The 12,289-nt window shown below is 36.2% G+C and overlaps 1 pseudogene; it reads left to right on the top strand.

Moving 5' to 3' along the window:
• The first annotated feature begins 1,905 nt into the window (after positions 1–1,905).
• Positions 1,906–2,024, top strand: LOC145286825 (5S ribosomal RNA; annotated as a pseudogene).
• Positions 2,025–12,289: the final 10,265 nt, after the last annotated feature.

Below are 12,289 nucleotides of genomic sequence, written 5' to 3'. Positions count from 1 at the left end.
ATGTTCCTTCTTAATTCTAAATAATGGTTGCTTTTAAACCGTGAATGCGTGTAAATTCGTTTTTACATGTTTGAAATTGTTTGAGGCCTTGACATGGCATATTAATAGCAATTTTGATTGTCCTCCATAGACAACATGTCTAGTCGAATATTTGTCTTATTCAAAATGGCGAGACTCATTCCTTTTCATTATTATTGAACAAATACAAGGTCCACAAAGATATGCAAACTAGTATTCACACGATTTTCGTTTTTGCACCTTCATCTGTTTCGCTTTCTTTTTGGTCTGTTTTTCTTTCAAATTTCTTCAATGTTTTTTCTTTTTTTTTCCCCTTGATATTTAATGTTTGTTTGATTTATGCTCTTTTTATTTCAGTTGTTTAACTTTAATCTTTCTTTTATTTTTCTTTCCTTTCTCGTTCTTTTCGTCTTTATCTTTTTTTATTTCGTCATTTTTTTTCTGATTGTATTTTTTTTATTCTTTTTCTCTTTTTTCTTTGTCTTTTCATTTTCACCTTTTTTCCATTTTGTTCTTTGTTTTTTTTCTTCTTCACCCGCTTTTCTCTTTTCTTCTGCCTTTTTTTTTGTTCTGTACTTTCTTTATTATTCCCTTCTCCTTATTTTTTTTATTTTATTTTTCTTGATTATTTCTTTCCCTTTTATTTTTCATATTTTTTACCTTACATTTTTTTATTATTTTTTCGCCTTATTTTTCTTTTTTTTTTCACCTTATATTTCTTCATTATTTGTCTTGCCTACACATACATGATTATTTCTTTCCTTTTATTTTTCTTATTTTTTCACTTTATATTTCTTGATTAATTAATTCGTTCTATTTGTCTTATTTTTTTACCGTATATTACGGGATTATTTCATACGCCTTATATTTCTTGATTATTGCTTTCGCCTTTTTTCTTAATTTTTTCACCTGATATTTCTTGATTATTTTATTCGCCTTATTTTTCTTTATTATTTCATTCGTCTTATTTTTCTTTATTTTTCCTTTATATTTCTTGATTATTTCATTCGCCTTATTTTTCTCGACTATTTCTTTCGTCTTATTTTTCTTTTTTTTTCACCTTATATTTCTTGATTATTTTATTCGCCTTATTTTTCTTGATTAATTTTTCCCCCTTATTTTTCTTATTTTTTCACCTGGTATTTCTTGATTATTTCATTCGCCTTATTTTTCTTGATCATTTTGTTGCCTTATATTTTCTTACCTTTTTCACCTTATAGTTATTGCTTATTTAATTCCCTATATTTTTTATTTTTCTTTCGCCGTATTTTTCTTATTGTTTTCACCTTAATTATTTCATTCGCCTTATTTTTCTTGATTATTTCTTTCGCCTTATTTTTCTTCTCTTTTTTCGCTTTTATTTTCTTCATTATTTCTCACTCTTTATGTTTCCGGGTTATTTCTTTCGTCTTGCTTTTCTTATTTTTTCACCTTATATTTCTTGATTATTTCTTTCGCCTTATTTTTATTCCCCGCCTTATATTTCTTGAATTCCTTCACTTCTTTATTATTTTTCTCTTTATTTTCTTGTTATTTCTTTCTTCTTCCCCCTTTTTCTTCTCTTGTCTCTTTCGTCATTTTCTTTTTTCTTCTTTATTTGTTTTTCATTCCATGTTTTACACATTTTCTTCCGTCTTTTTTATTTTTATTTTTTATTCATGTTTTCCCATTCATTTTGATTAACAAACTCATGTAATCTTTTTTCTTTCATCGTTTTCCCCCTTTCTTTTCGTTTTGAATTTAATTTTCCTTCGTATTATTTCGATTATTTGAACTACTGTTCTTATTTGGAGTTTTATTTCACAACGTCGATGTAATAATTCAGGAATCTGCACAAAATTTCGAGGTACTAAATAATTCGTCATTGTATTCTAAGCATCGCTCACACTATACGGCATAATCACGTTGACACACCGGTTCCGGTCAGATCACCGAAGTTAAGCAACGTTGAGCCTGGTCATTACTAAAATGGGGGACCAATTTGGGAAGTCCAGGTGCTGTATGTAGGAGGACGTCGACACCTCCCTGCAAAAAGTTGCAAAAACCTAACGCGTAATCTCCCCTGACGGGGATAGACATGCGACTGGGGACCGCTTGTGAATTTCATACTCCCATGAAACTTCCTCCTTCGGAAGAAGTCGGTTAAACCCTCAATAAGGTTGATGCTGACTGCACACACATCGCTCTCACTGAGGATTGAACCTTCAATCTCCAGAAGAGTCTAATCTTTGACTTAATTTTGGTAAATACTTTCCCACTACGGCATGAGTCATTGAAGGTTCGGTCCTCAGCGCAGGCGACACTCCAAATACAAATGCGAATTACACGGGACTTCTATCCGATTGTGGTTGACGGAACAAAAGTATGCTATCTCCGTGGATTAGATAAAAGGTCTTGTTCGAAACTCTGTGCAGATTCCCGAGTTCGACAGAAAGATTCCCAAGTTTAAGAAGATACACATGAAGAAGGTCGGAGGTCACATCGATTATCAATCTTCTTCTAAAAAATTCCGGAACTTAATATTTCTTTTTCCTCATTTTCCATTCATTAAGTATTATGCATCGAAGTTTTCTTTTTCTTTTCTTTTTTACTTCTTTTCTTTTTCTTTTTCTCTTTCTTTTCCTTTACTCATATTCGCTTTCTCTTTCTGTTATTTCGTATTCTTTCCCTTCTTCTTCTTCTTCTTCTTCTTCTTCTTCTTAGTTTGTTTGTCTTTCTTTTTTTCTATTTTTTCTCACTATTTCATGTATATCTATCCCCTTTCTTTCTTGTGACCATTAATTCATATGCGCACACACGCACGCGCGCACATGCACATGCGCATACGCGCACACAACCCGAACAAACAGATTGACTTTATCACAAATCGGAACTTCAATATAAAGATAAATTTTGAATAAACTAGTTTCAACCCAATTCTGGGTGGGACAACTTGCCCAAGATAATAATCGCGCGATCGGGTGTGTCCCACTGAAGGTATTTGTTTGTATTCTCCTTTTACGTCTGTACTTTAAAGAATGTCATGTTTTACCGCGAAGATCTTCAAAGTAAGGGTCGCGACCCATTAACAAGAGAGAATGGTTCTGTTGACTAAATCGTACGTTCAGGTTAAACATACCAATGGAGAGCTGCTAAGTTAGAAATGATTCGCAAAATGAATTCATATAATAATATATAGAATAAAATTTAGTTCTTTCCCACTGGAAGAATTTAGACACCAGGGTCGGAAAGTGGGATTGAAAAGTCAGCTCCCCAGTGAAGGGGCACTCTGACTCGCAAAACGTGCCCGGGCAGCTCCGTAGTGAGGGTGATTCAGGCGATCAGCAACAAACTAAACTATTCTTAAAGAGAGACGGCAAGGCCTGGCAGGGTGGACCTCCTAGAACTGCACAGAACTTTACTCCCACCGCAAAAATCAACAGGGTCCGGATCATTACAGAAATGGTCTAATCTCTGTTGGTTTTGGGGCCCCTTCTACCTTTACATGCTTAGCTGGTCTGTACATTACATTTCAAAAAAGGCCAAATACAATTTTTGAATGCTTCAAAAAAAGGCCGCATTCGCAAAATTTGGCTTTAAGAAATGTCAATCTAGCAACAAGAATATAAAAGCAGATTAAATACTGTCTCATACAATTTGATTATTTGTATTGAACTATGTAGCATAATATTACTTTCTAAGTATTTATTGATACTTATGTAACATAGCGCGTATGACATGCGTGTGAGAAAGCATCCGTAGGATAGCTGACTAGCGAAAATATTAGCAGCAGTCTTAGCACATGCAAAGTAAGCAAGTGCGCACGCGCTGACGTCACTGGAACGCAAAGGAGAGAAAATGGAAGCGATCGGACGCGAGAGAGAAAATGCGCCACGTGGTCGAAAAAGCGGAAAGGCAAGCGACGACAAAGACACGTGTGTGAAAGAGCATGTCGACAGACACGTTTGACGTGTGAATGATATTTTGAAACAGTGAGGTGCGCTGTCGGAAATTACTCGAATAAATGCTTTTTGGTATTCACCTAAAAAGATGCTGAATCGTATTTTTTATGTTCTTCCTGGTTGCTTGTTCCTGCAACAGTACCAGACAAGGTGCGAGTCCGAGATATGATACGTAACGATACGAGTAAAAATACAATAGACACTATTTTCATAGAAATGTAAATAAAATCATATTTGCTGCGTGTAATTGGGTTTTCTGTCCAAAAACTTTTTGTTTTTTCGCAATCCAGAAAAATATCAGCTTTATCAAAACATATTTGTTGATTAAATATATTTCTCATTCCGTGGAATTTCCACGGGTCCTGCTAGTCTAATATAATTGTAATCACTATGATAGTGTTAAAGTATAAATTATAAATTATTGGCGCAAATTGACTGTCAGATTAAAATAGTAATGGTAGCAATAACGCTCCTGTGACACTATTATGTTTCTTGGCGTAGATCCTAGCTTGGATAGAATGTAAACTTTATTCGTGAGCTTTTTTTTACAAGGTAGTCACCACTTATAAAGACCCGGAGGCAACTCGGGGATAAGGGTTATTGCGTGTGTACAGTACGTTAGTATTGGAGATTTGATAAAGTGTCTTACTTAAGGGGGCGGTCGTTCAGGAATTTTTTTATGTTGGACTTGAAGACATCCAAGTTGTAGTCAGGTGGGAAACAGGCAAAAGGAACAGAGTTCCACAGGCGTGCAGTTCTAAGAAAGAAGATTTGTTCATGGAATCTAGTTTTGATTTTGGCACAGATAAAGAGTGGGGAAAGTTTTTTACAGTGGTTTCAGCTAGACGGGTGTTTATCGTGAAAAATTGGCGGGGGGCAGAGATTAGAGCTCAGACGAGCGCTTGCCATGGACTTAACGATAAAACAAAGATAGGCGCGCAACATCTCTCCTGTGGGAGAGAGGTTGCAGGGAAGAGAAAAGGGCACCCCCCACTAAGCCACGAAGTCTATTTTGTACTCTGTCAAGGCAGGATAGGCTATTTTTAGCAGCTCCTGCCCAGATGTGGCAGCAGTACTCCATCCTTGGACGTACTTGGCTTTTATATAGATAGAGAATTACATCAGCAGTGAGATATCTTCTGGAGCGGTAAGAGGGTTCCTACCATTTTTCCAGCGACTTTGGCAACTGACTTGATGTGCGTGTTCCATTTCAGGTCAGGAGTAAAGGTCAATCCCAGAAGCTTATCAAAACATGGAGCTTCCTCTAGACGAGAACCATCCATTTCAATTGATGTCAGATGGGGATCAGAGCGTTGATGATGTAAAGATAGGAGTTTGGTTTTAGATGCATTAAAAGTATCCAGCCACCTCTTCCCTCACTGTACCACGCGCTCGAGATCAGAGGAGAGAGAGAGAGAATCAGAGAGAACTTTGTCATTTACGGCCTTTGATGTGTTGCCAAAAATGGTCGTGTCATCAGCATAGATGTCAACGAATGATTTAAGTATGTGTTTTGGGAGATCATTGATGTAGATCGGGAAGAGAGTTGGGACCAGGATGGACCCCTGAGGGACTCCAGCATTAATACTGAGGGACTCTGATTTCTGCCCATCAACCACTACCCTTATGAGCCTATCAGATAGAAATGATTTAATGATTGAGAAAACATTTCCAGTTATACCGTAGCTGGAAATCTTGTGAAGTAGACCCTTATGCCAAACCTTATCGAAAGCCTTTGATATGCCAAGAGCAATTGCCCTAGAAAGGAAGCCTTTGTCGAGAGATTCACTAATCCTATGAGATATAACCGTTAACACATCTGCTGTAGATCTGGCAAAACGGAAACCATATTGCATGTCACTAAAAAGGTTATTTTTGCTGAGGTGGTTGACTACTCTATTTAATATGGATTCCAGCAACTTACTCATGACACACAGAAGACTTATTGGTCTGTACTGAGAGGGAGACGACTTATCACCTGAATTCTTAAATACAGGGCATATTGATGAGGTTTTCCAGGGTTTTGGGAAGCACTTCTCCTTAAGGCAACGCTTAAACAGTTTCATAAGTATGGGGGCAAGTTCTGGTTGAAGCTTTTTTAACACTATAATTGGAATGCCTCAGGGTCAGTTGCTTTACTGAAATCAAGGTTCTTGATTAGCTTGGCGAACTCACGCACAGATATTTGTATGTTGCATAGCGTGTTGTCTGTTATAGGAGGAAATACGAGGAGTTGATGGCCTTCGTCACATAGGGTAGAATTAGCTACAAAGTTCTTGACAAATAGTTTAGCCTTGTCTGATGCGGACGAGATGATCTCAGGGATATTGATGATGGTTGGGATAGAACACACGCTTCTGTTCAAGATCCTGTTTGCTATTTGCCAAAACTGGTGGGAACCAAGCCGCTGCTTAGCTACTTTGGATTTAACGGATTGAGAATGTAGATCTCTTGCATCTTTATTACTCTTTTACGGTGGTTGCTGGCAGTCCTGAAAGCAGCTTTATTCGCAGTGCATCTATTACGTTAGTAGATATGGAAAAAGTGATTTCTGTGCGCGATGGCAGCAGCACATTCTGGGGAGAACCATGGCTGGCTATTAGGTTTTTGTTGGAATTTTTTGGATGGTATGAATCGGTCTATACCTACAATTAACCATTAAGTCAGGTCTGATACTATGGAGAGTACATCCTTTTTAAATATGGAATGCAGACGTAGATCAGATATGAATATACGGAAGCTATCCCAGTCAACCGTAGAGTATCGATATACAGTACGGTGGCGAGGTACGTCTGAAGACTTATTGCATTTCGTTTTTATCTTAACTGATACAACCGAGTGCTCGGAAGATCCCAGAGGAGACAGAACGGAACATGAACATAGCTCAGGGGAAGTTGTGAGAAAAAGGTCTAGAAGGCTAGCGTACTGACCGGAAGTATCGGGCACGCGGGTGGGTTCGTGAACAATCTGAGTGAGGTCATAGGCAATGGCAAAATCATAACAGAACCTCCCCTCATCATCTGTCTTATTTGAGTGGGTCAGCCATTCCATACGATGGACATTTAAGTCACCACAAATGTGAATGTTAGCCGAAGGATGAGCAGACAGGATGTGGTCAATTTTTTCAAACATACTCTTAAAGATAGTAACTCCGCTGTTGTGGGGGCGATAGAGGGCAAATATAAATGCAGTGGGGTAAGCAAGTGCAACCCGGAAGCACATATAAGTTAAATTAGGATCTTCACTTGAGATATTCCTACAACACGGAAAGCCATCTTTAATGTAGGCACATATTCCATGCCCATGGCGATCTTCGGGGTCAAATTTAAATATTCAGTTAGAGTATCCTTTGATTATGAACTCGTCTAGGGAAGTGGTAGGCCATATACCAGTTTCGCTTAGGAAGAATATGTCTGGTTTCGTTTCCTGTAATTGGGGTTCAACCTCTGGAAGGTTAGAACGTAGACCCCTGATGTTGGAGAAGGAGACATGGTAGTAGGGATCTACGTTGGAGGATGGGGTTCTAGGTGTATTCGTGTTTTTTTTTCTGGAGATATTTCATGTTGAGGATTTGGGATTTGTGGAACAGGTCGACAGACTTGGTTACAGCAGGACAGAGAGGGAAAGCAAGAGAGAAAAGAACAGGAATTTTTTTGTAGCACATGATAAGGTACAGCCGTAACAATTACCACTAGTATGGCATCGAGAGGCCCCACCAGAAACTACTGCATGGTCCGGAATCCATTCACCAGATGGCAATATAGCAGCCCCAGTACTTTCATTCTCCCAGCCTGAAAGGGCATAAGGGTGAGTGTAATGTTGCGCTACGTTTTATCTTGTTTAGGGCCTTGTTTGGTTCTCTCTTCTGAGCGTTTGTTTGTTACGTGGCTGTTTTTATAAGAAATTACTATTTCGCATAACCTCGTCAAGTTTATCGTTTCAAATGAGTTGGAATCATTTTCAGTAGTTAAAAATGTCGAGTTAACATCTTCATATGAAATCAGGGGTTCGGAATAGTAAGTTAAACGAATTAAATAGGGAAAAATGAAAAGGACTTATATAAGATAATAACTTTTAAATCCGTTCAAATTGACTCTATATCACCTCATAATAGTCCCTCAAAATTTCGTGTAACCTCCAGCCGTATAGGCATTGTTTAAATGGATTGTAACAGAAAAAGTAAGATTGGTATTGCTGTATCTGATTATCGATTACGAATTACGAAACTATACTATTAAATTTAAATCTGAAGCCGAAACAATACTATTAATTTTATATCTGAGGCCCAAAATAATACTATTAATTTTATATTTGCACCCAAGACTATATTATTATTCTGTATCTGAAGCAAGAAACTATACTATTAGTTTCATATTTTCATATTTGGAGTAGAAACTATGCTATTAATTTTACATCTACAACAGAAACCATACTATTAATTTTATAATTAAAGGCGAAACTATACTATTAATTTTATAATTGAAGGCGAAACGATACTATTAATTTTATAACTAAAGGCGAAACTATACTATTAATTTTATAATTGAAGGCGAAACTATACTATTAATTTTATAATTGAAAGAGAAACTATACTATTAATTTTATAATTGAAGGCGAAACCATACTATTAATTATATAAGTGAATGTGAAACTATACTATTAATTATATAATTGAAGGCGAAACTATACTATTAATTGTATAATTGAAGGCGAAACTATACTATTATTTTTATAATTGAAGGCGAAACTATAATATTAATTTTATAATTGAAGGAGAAACTATACTATTAATTTTATAATTGAGGGCGAAACTATATCATTACTTTTATAATTGAAGGCGAAAATTTACTATTAATTTTATAATTGAAGGCGAAACTATACTATTAATTATATAATTGAAGGCGAAACTATACTATTAATTTATAATTGAAGGCGAAACTATACTATTAATTTTATAATTGAAGGCGAAACTATACTATTAATTTTATAATTGAAGGCGAAACTATACTATTAATTTTATAATTGAAGGAGAAACTATACTATTAATTTTATAATTGAAGGCGAAACTATACTATTAATTATATAATTGAAGGCGAAACTATACTATTAATTTTATAATTGAAGGCGAAACTATACTATTAATTATATAATTGAAGGCGAAACTATACTATTAATTTATAATTGAAGGCGTAACTATACTATTAATTTTATAATTGAAGGCGAAACTATACTATTAATTTTATAATTGAAGGCGAAACTATACTATTAATTTTATAATTGAAGGAGAAACTATACTATTAATTTTATAATTGAAGGCGAAACTATACTATTAATTATATAATTGAAGGCGAAACTATACTATTAATTTTATAATTGAAGGCGAAACTATACTATTAATTTTATAATTGAAGGAGAAACTATACTATTAATTTTATAATTGAAGGCGAAACTATAATATTAATTTTATAATTAAAGGCGAAACTATACTATTAATTTTATAATTGAAAGCGAAACTATACTATTAATTATATAATTGAAGGCGAAACTAAACTATTAATTATATAATTGAAGGCGAAACTATATAATTACTTTTATATCTGATGCCGAAACTATGCTATAACTTTTATATATGTAGTCGGTATTGTACTAACTTTGAATGCTCAATTTAGGAGTTTAGTGTAGTATCTGTTCTGTTGTTATGAAACTAACTTTTTCATGTATGACCTTCTCTAACAGGGGTAGTTTAGTTTCTGTTCCGTATTTATGCTACAAGTTTCCTATGAAATACCTTGTTTTATTTGGGAGGGGATGTAGTATCTTTTCTGTTGTCATGAGACCACCCTCTTAATCATTACCGCCTTCTTTTTTTTAGTATGAGGGGGGGATATCATAAGCCAACAAGAAATTGTCACACTCGGCTATTCAACAGCAACTTCGTCATTTACATTATATACAAGGTGGAACGATAAATTTGTCGCCCTAACGAAAACAGCATTACAACTTTATTTCAAAACTTTTATTGAAAAAAATCAATTCAGCTAACTTGATTATGTGGTGGAGCGGACATCTATTCAATGTAGCCACATTCAGCCTCGATATGGGTTCGGAACCGGGAGGATGCCTTTTCCAAAATCCATCCGACGAATGGAAGCGATCATGCTGACTTTGGTGTTGTAAGAGGTCATGTTGGTGATGTTTTCGACGTATGAACAAACAAATTAGGCCAGCGGGTTCAGAACGGGGAAAGAAGGGGGCATTAAGAGTCGTAGAACTCCTTCTGGAGCCAAGTCTGCGTTTCCTTGGACATGGGCTGGCACCGAGTCCTGTTGCCATATCCAGCGCCACCTGATTGCACCAGAGGATCATCACAATCTTCAGCACATCCAGGAACACTTTGGTGTCAACTTTCAAACCGACTTCGAAGATGTGAGGTGGCATAATTTGGCCCTCACTTGAAACCACACCAAAGACCATAACCGTGGCCGGAAACTTTGCTTTCATCACCCTGGGTACGTCCCTATTATTCGTGGCAATCCAGCGATGCATTTTAAGGGTGCTGGTAGTGGTCCTGTTGTCATAAGTTGTATCGGTAGAGAGGATAAGTTGTACAGCGGGGCATATCCGATCTCGCTCGTTGAACATTGTGTCACTTTCAGACGTGATAGAAGGCTCCTTTCGCTCTTAGGATTTGTACACAATTGGCCAACTATTAGATGGTCTGCAACAACAAAAATAAATAAATAAAATAAAAAGAAAGCCGGTTTTCATCAGACGGAAATGGAATCATGTCTTTTCTAGGGCGACAATTTTATCATTCTACCCTGTACACTGACAAAAACCTGCGATTGGAAAGAGCACATTTTTGCTTGTATTAGTTCTTTTTGGTAGTGTTCATATTGATCACGTTAATCTGCAGCCACTGTCAATTCTATCTCTTACTCTCTATCTACACCTAAAATTAAATGAAAATTCCACGAGCAAAGTTTCGTTCCTAGAACTGCCCGTCTGTGGAGCACAATACCTCGGGCTTCTTCCGTGTTGAATATAACATAGCCGTTTTCAAGTTCAATGTAAACTAGTTCTTACTAAGTCGCCCTCTTAACCTACCAATTTTTACCATTAATGATAATCTTCATATTGTCTCGCCGGCCACTTGACAAACATTAATCCTTATCCTCGAGTGGCCTTTGAGCTTGATAAGTGGTGAATTCCTTGTAAAAACACGCCGGTAACTCTGATCAGAGCTAAAACACAGTCATTTTTATGTTAGGCGCCTCAGAGTTTTCGATAATCAGGGTCATTTACAAACATTCCTATATCTCCCGCACTACTCCAAATTATAAGGTGCACCAGAAAAAAAAAACGAGGCTAATAAATTCATTAAAAAATATACACATAACTTATATATCATTCGGCGTCGTTAAAACTATAAATTCCTAGCAATAACAATATCATCGACGCTGTTGAAACAATTAAATAATCACAATAATTATAGTCTTGTCGTGTTTAAAATTAATGTGTCGCAAATGTCGACAAGAAATAATAGATGACCCCATAAAAAAGTGCCGTCACGTTAAGGATTATATATTGAAACAATGACTGCGTAATCTCTATCCGCATTACCTTTAAACCGTTACTATTTTTTGTTAATTATATTTTCACCAAAGAAGATACATTGCCACTGGGTCGTAAGGAGCTGTTAGGGACTATGCTTACAAGGAGACTAGAATGTAGAGCAGTGAGATGTTTGTTCACATTACATTTAAACTTCTGCGTGTAAGTACAGTCAGGAAGTAAGAAACAGGAAAGGAATTCTGAAAATATTAGAGTAGAAAGCTTTATGGCATCTATGACCTTCTGTAGTGAAGTGAGATCCGATTATTTGCCGAATTACTTGTTTTTTCATGTGGACATTTTTTGAACTGTTGTTACGTTCAGCTTCCCGGGTGTTAGATACGATCATACGATATGCACATCCCCTCATTTCAAGGGGTTGATATGGGGTCGGCTATAATCGACTATGCGTCTGCTTGTGTGGGTCTGGTTGTCTTCACGGGTAGCATGGCAGGGACCGCTTGGTGAAATCGAAAGCTTGTACAAAATAGCGACCAAGGATTTTTTTTTTAACTCTCAGACTACGCTGGCTGTTCATTTATTAACACCTAGTTTTCTATTACAACAATGGTGTCTTCAAGGACCATGGAATTCTTCTTTGTCCTAACTGCATTAATCAATGAATGAACCCATTGCTTGAAACCCATGTTTGAATGTTTGTATTGTTTTTTTATATAAAAAAAAATGTTTTAAAGACCCTAGACTTTATTTTATGT

Source organism: Euprymna scolopes, chromosome 10 (genome assembly GCF_053919585.1).
Source record: "Euprymna scolopes isolate OS-2025 chromosome 10, ASM5391958v1, whole genome shotgun sequence".
Lineage (NCBI taxonomy): Eukaryota > Metazoa > Mollusca > Cephalopoda > Sepiida > Sepiolidae > Euprymna > Euprymna scolopes.
This window is presented reverse-complemented; position numbering and strand designations above follow the sequence as displayed.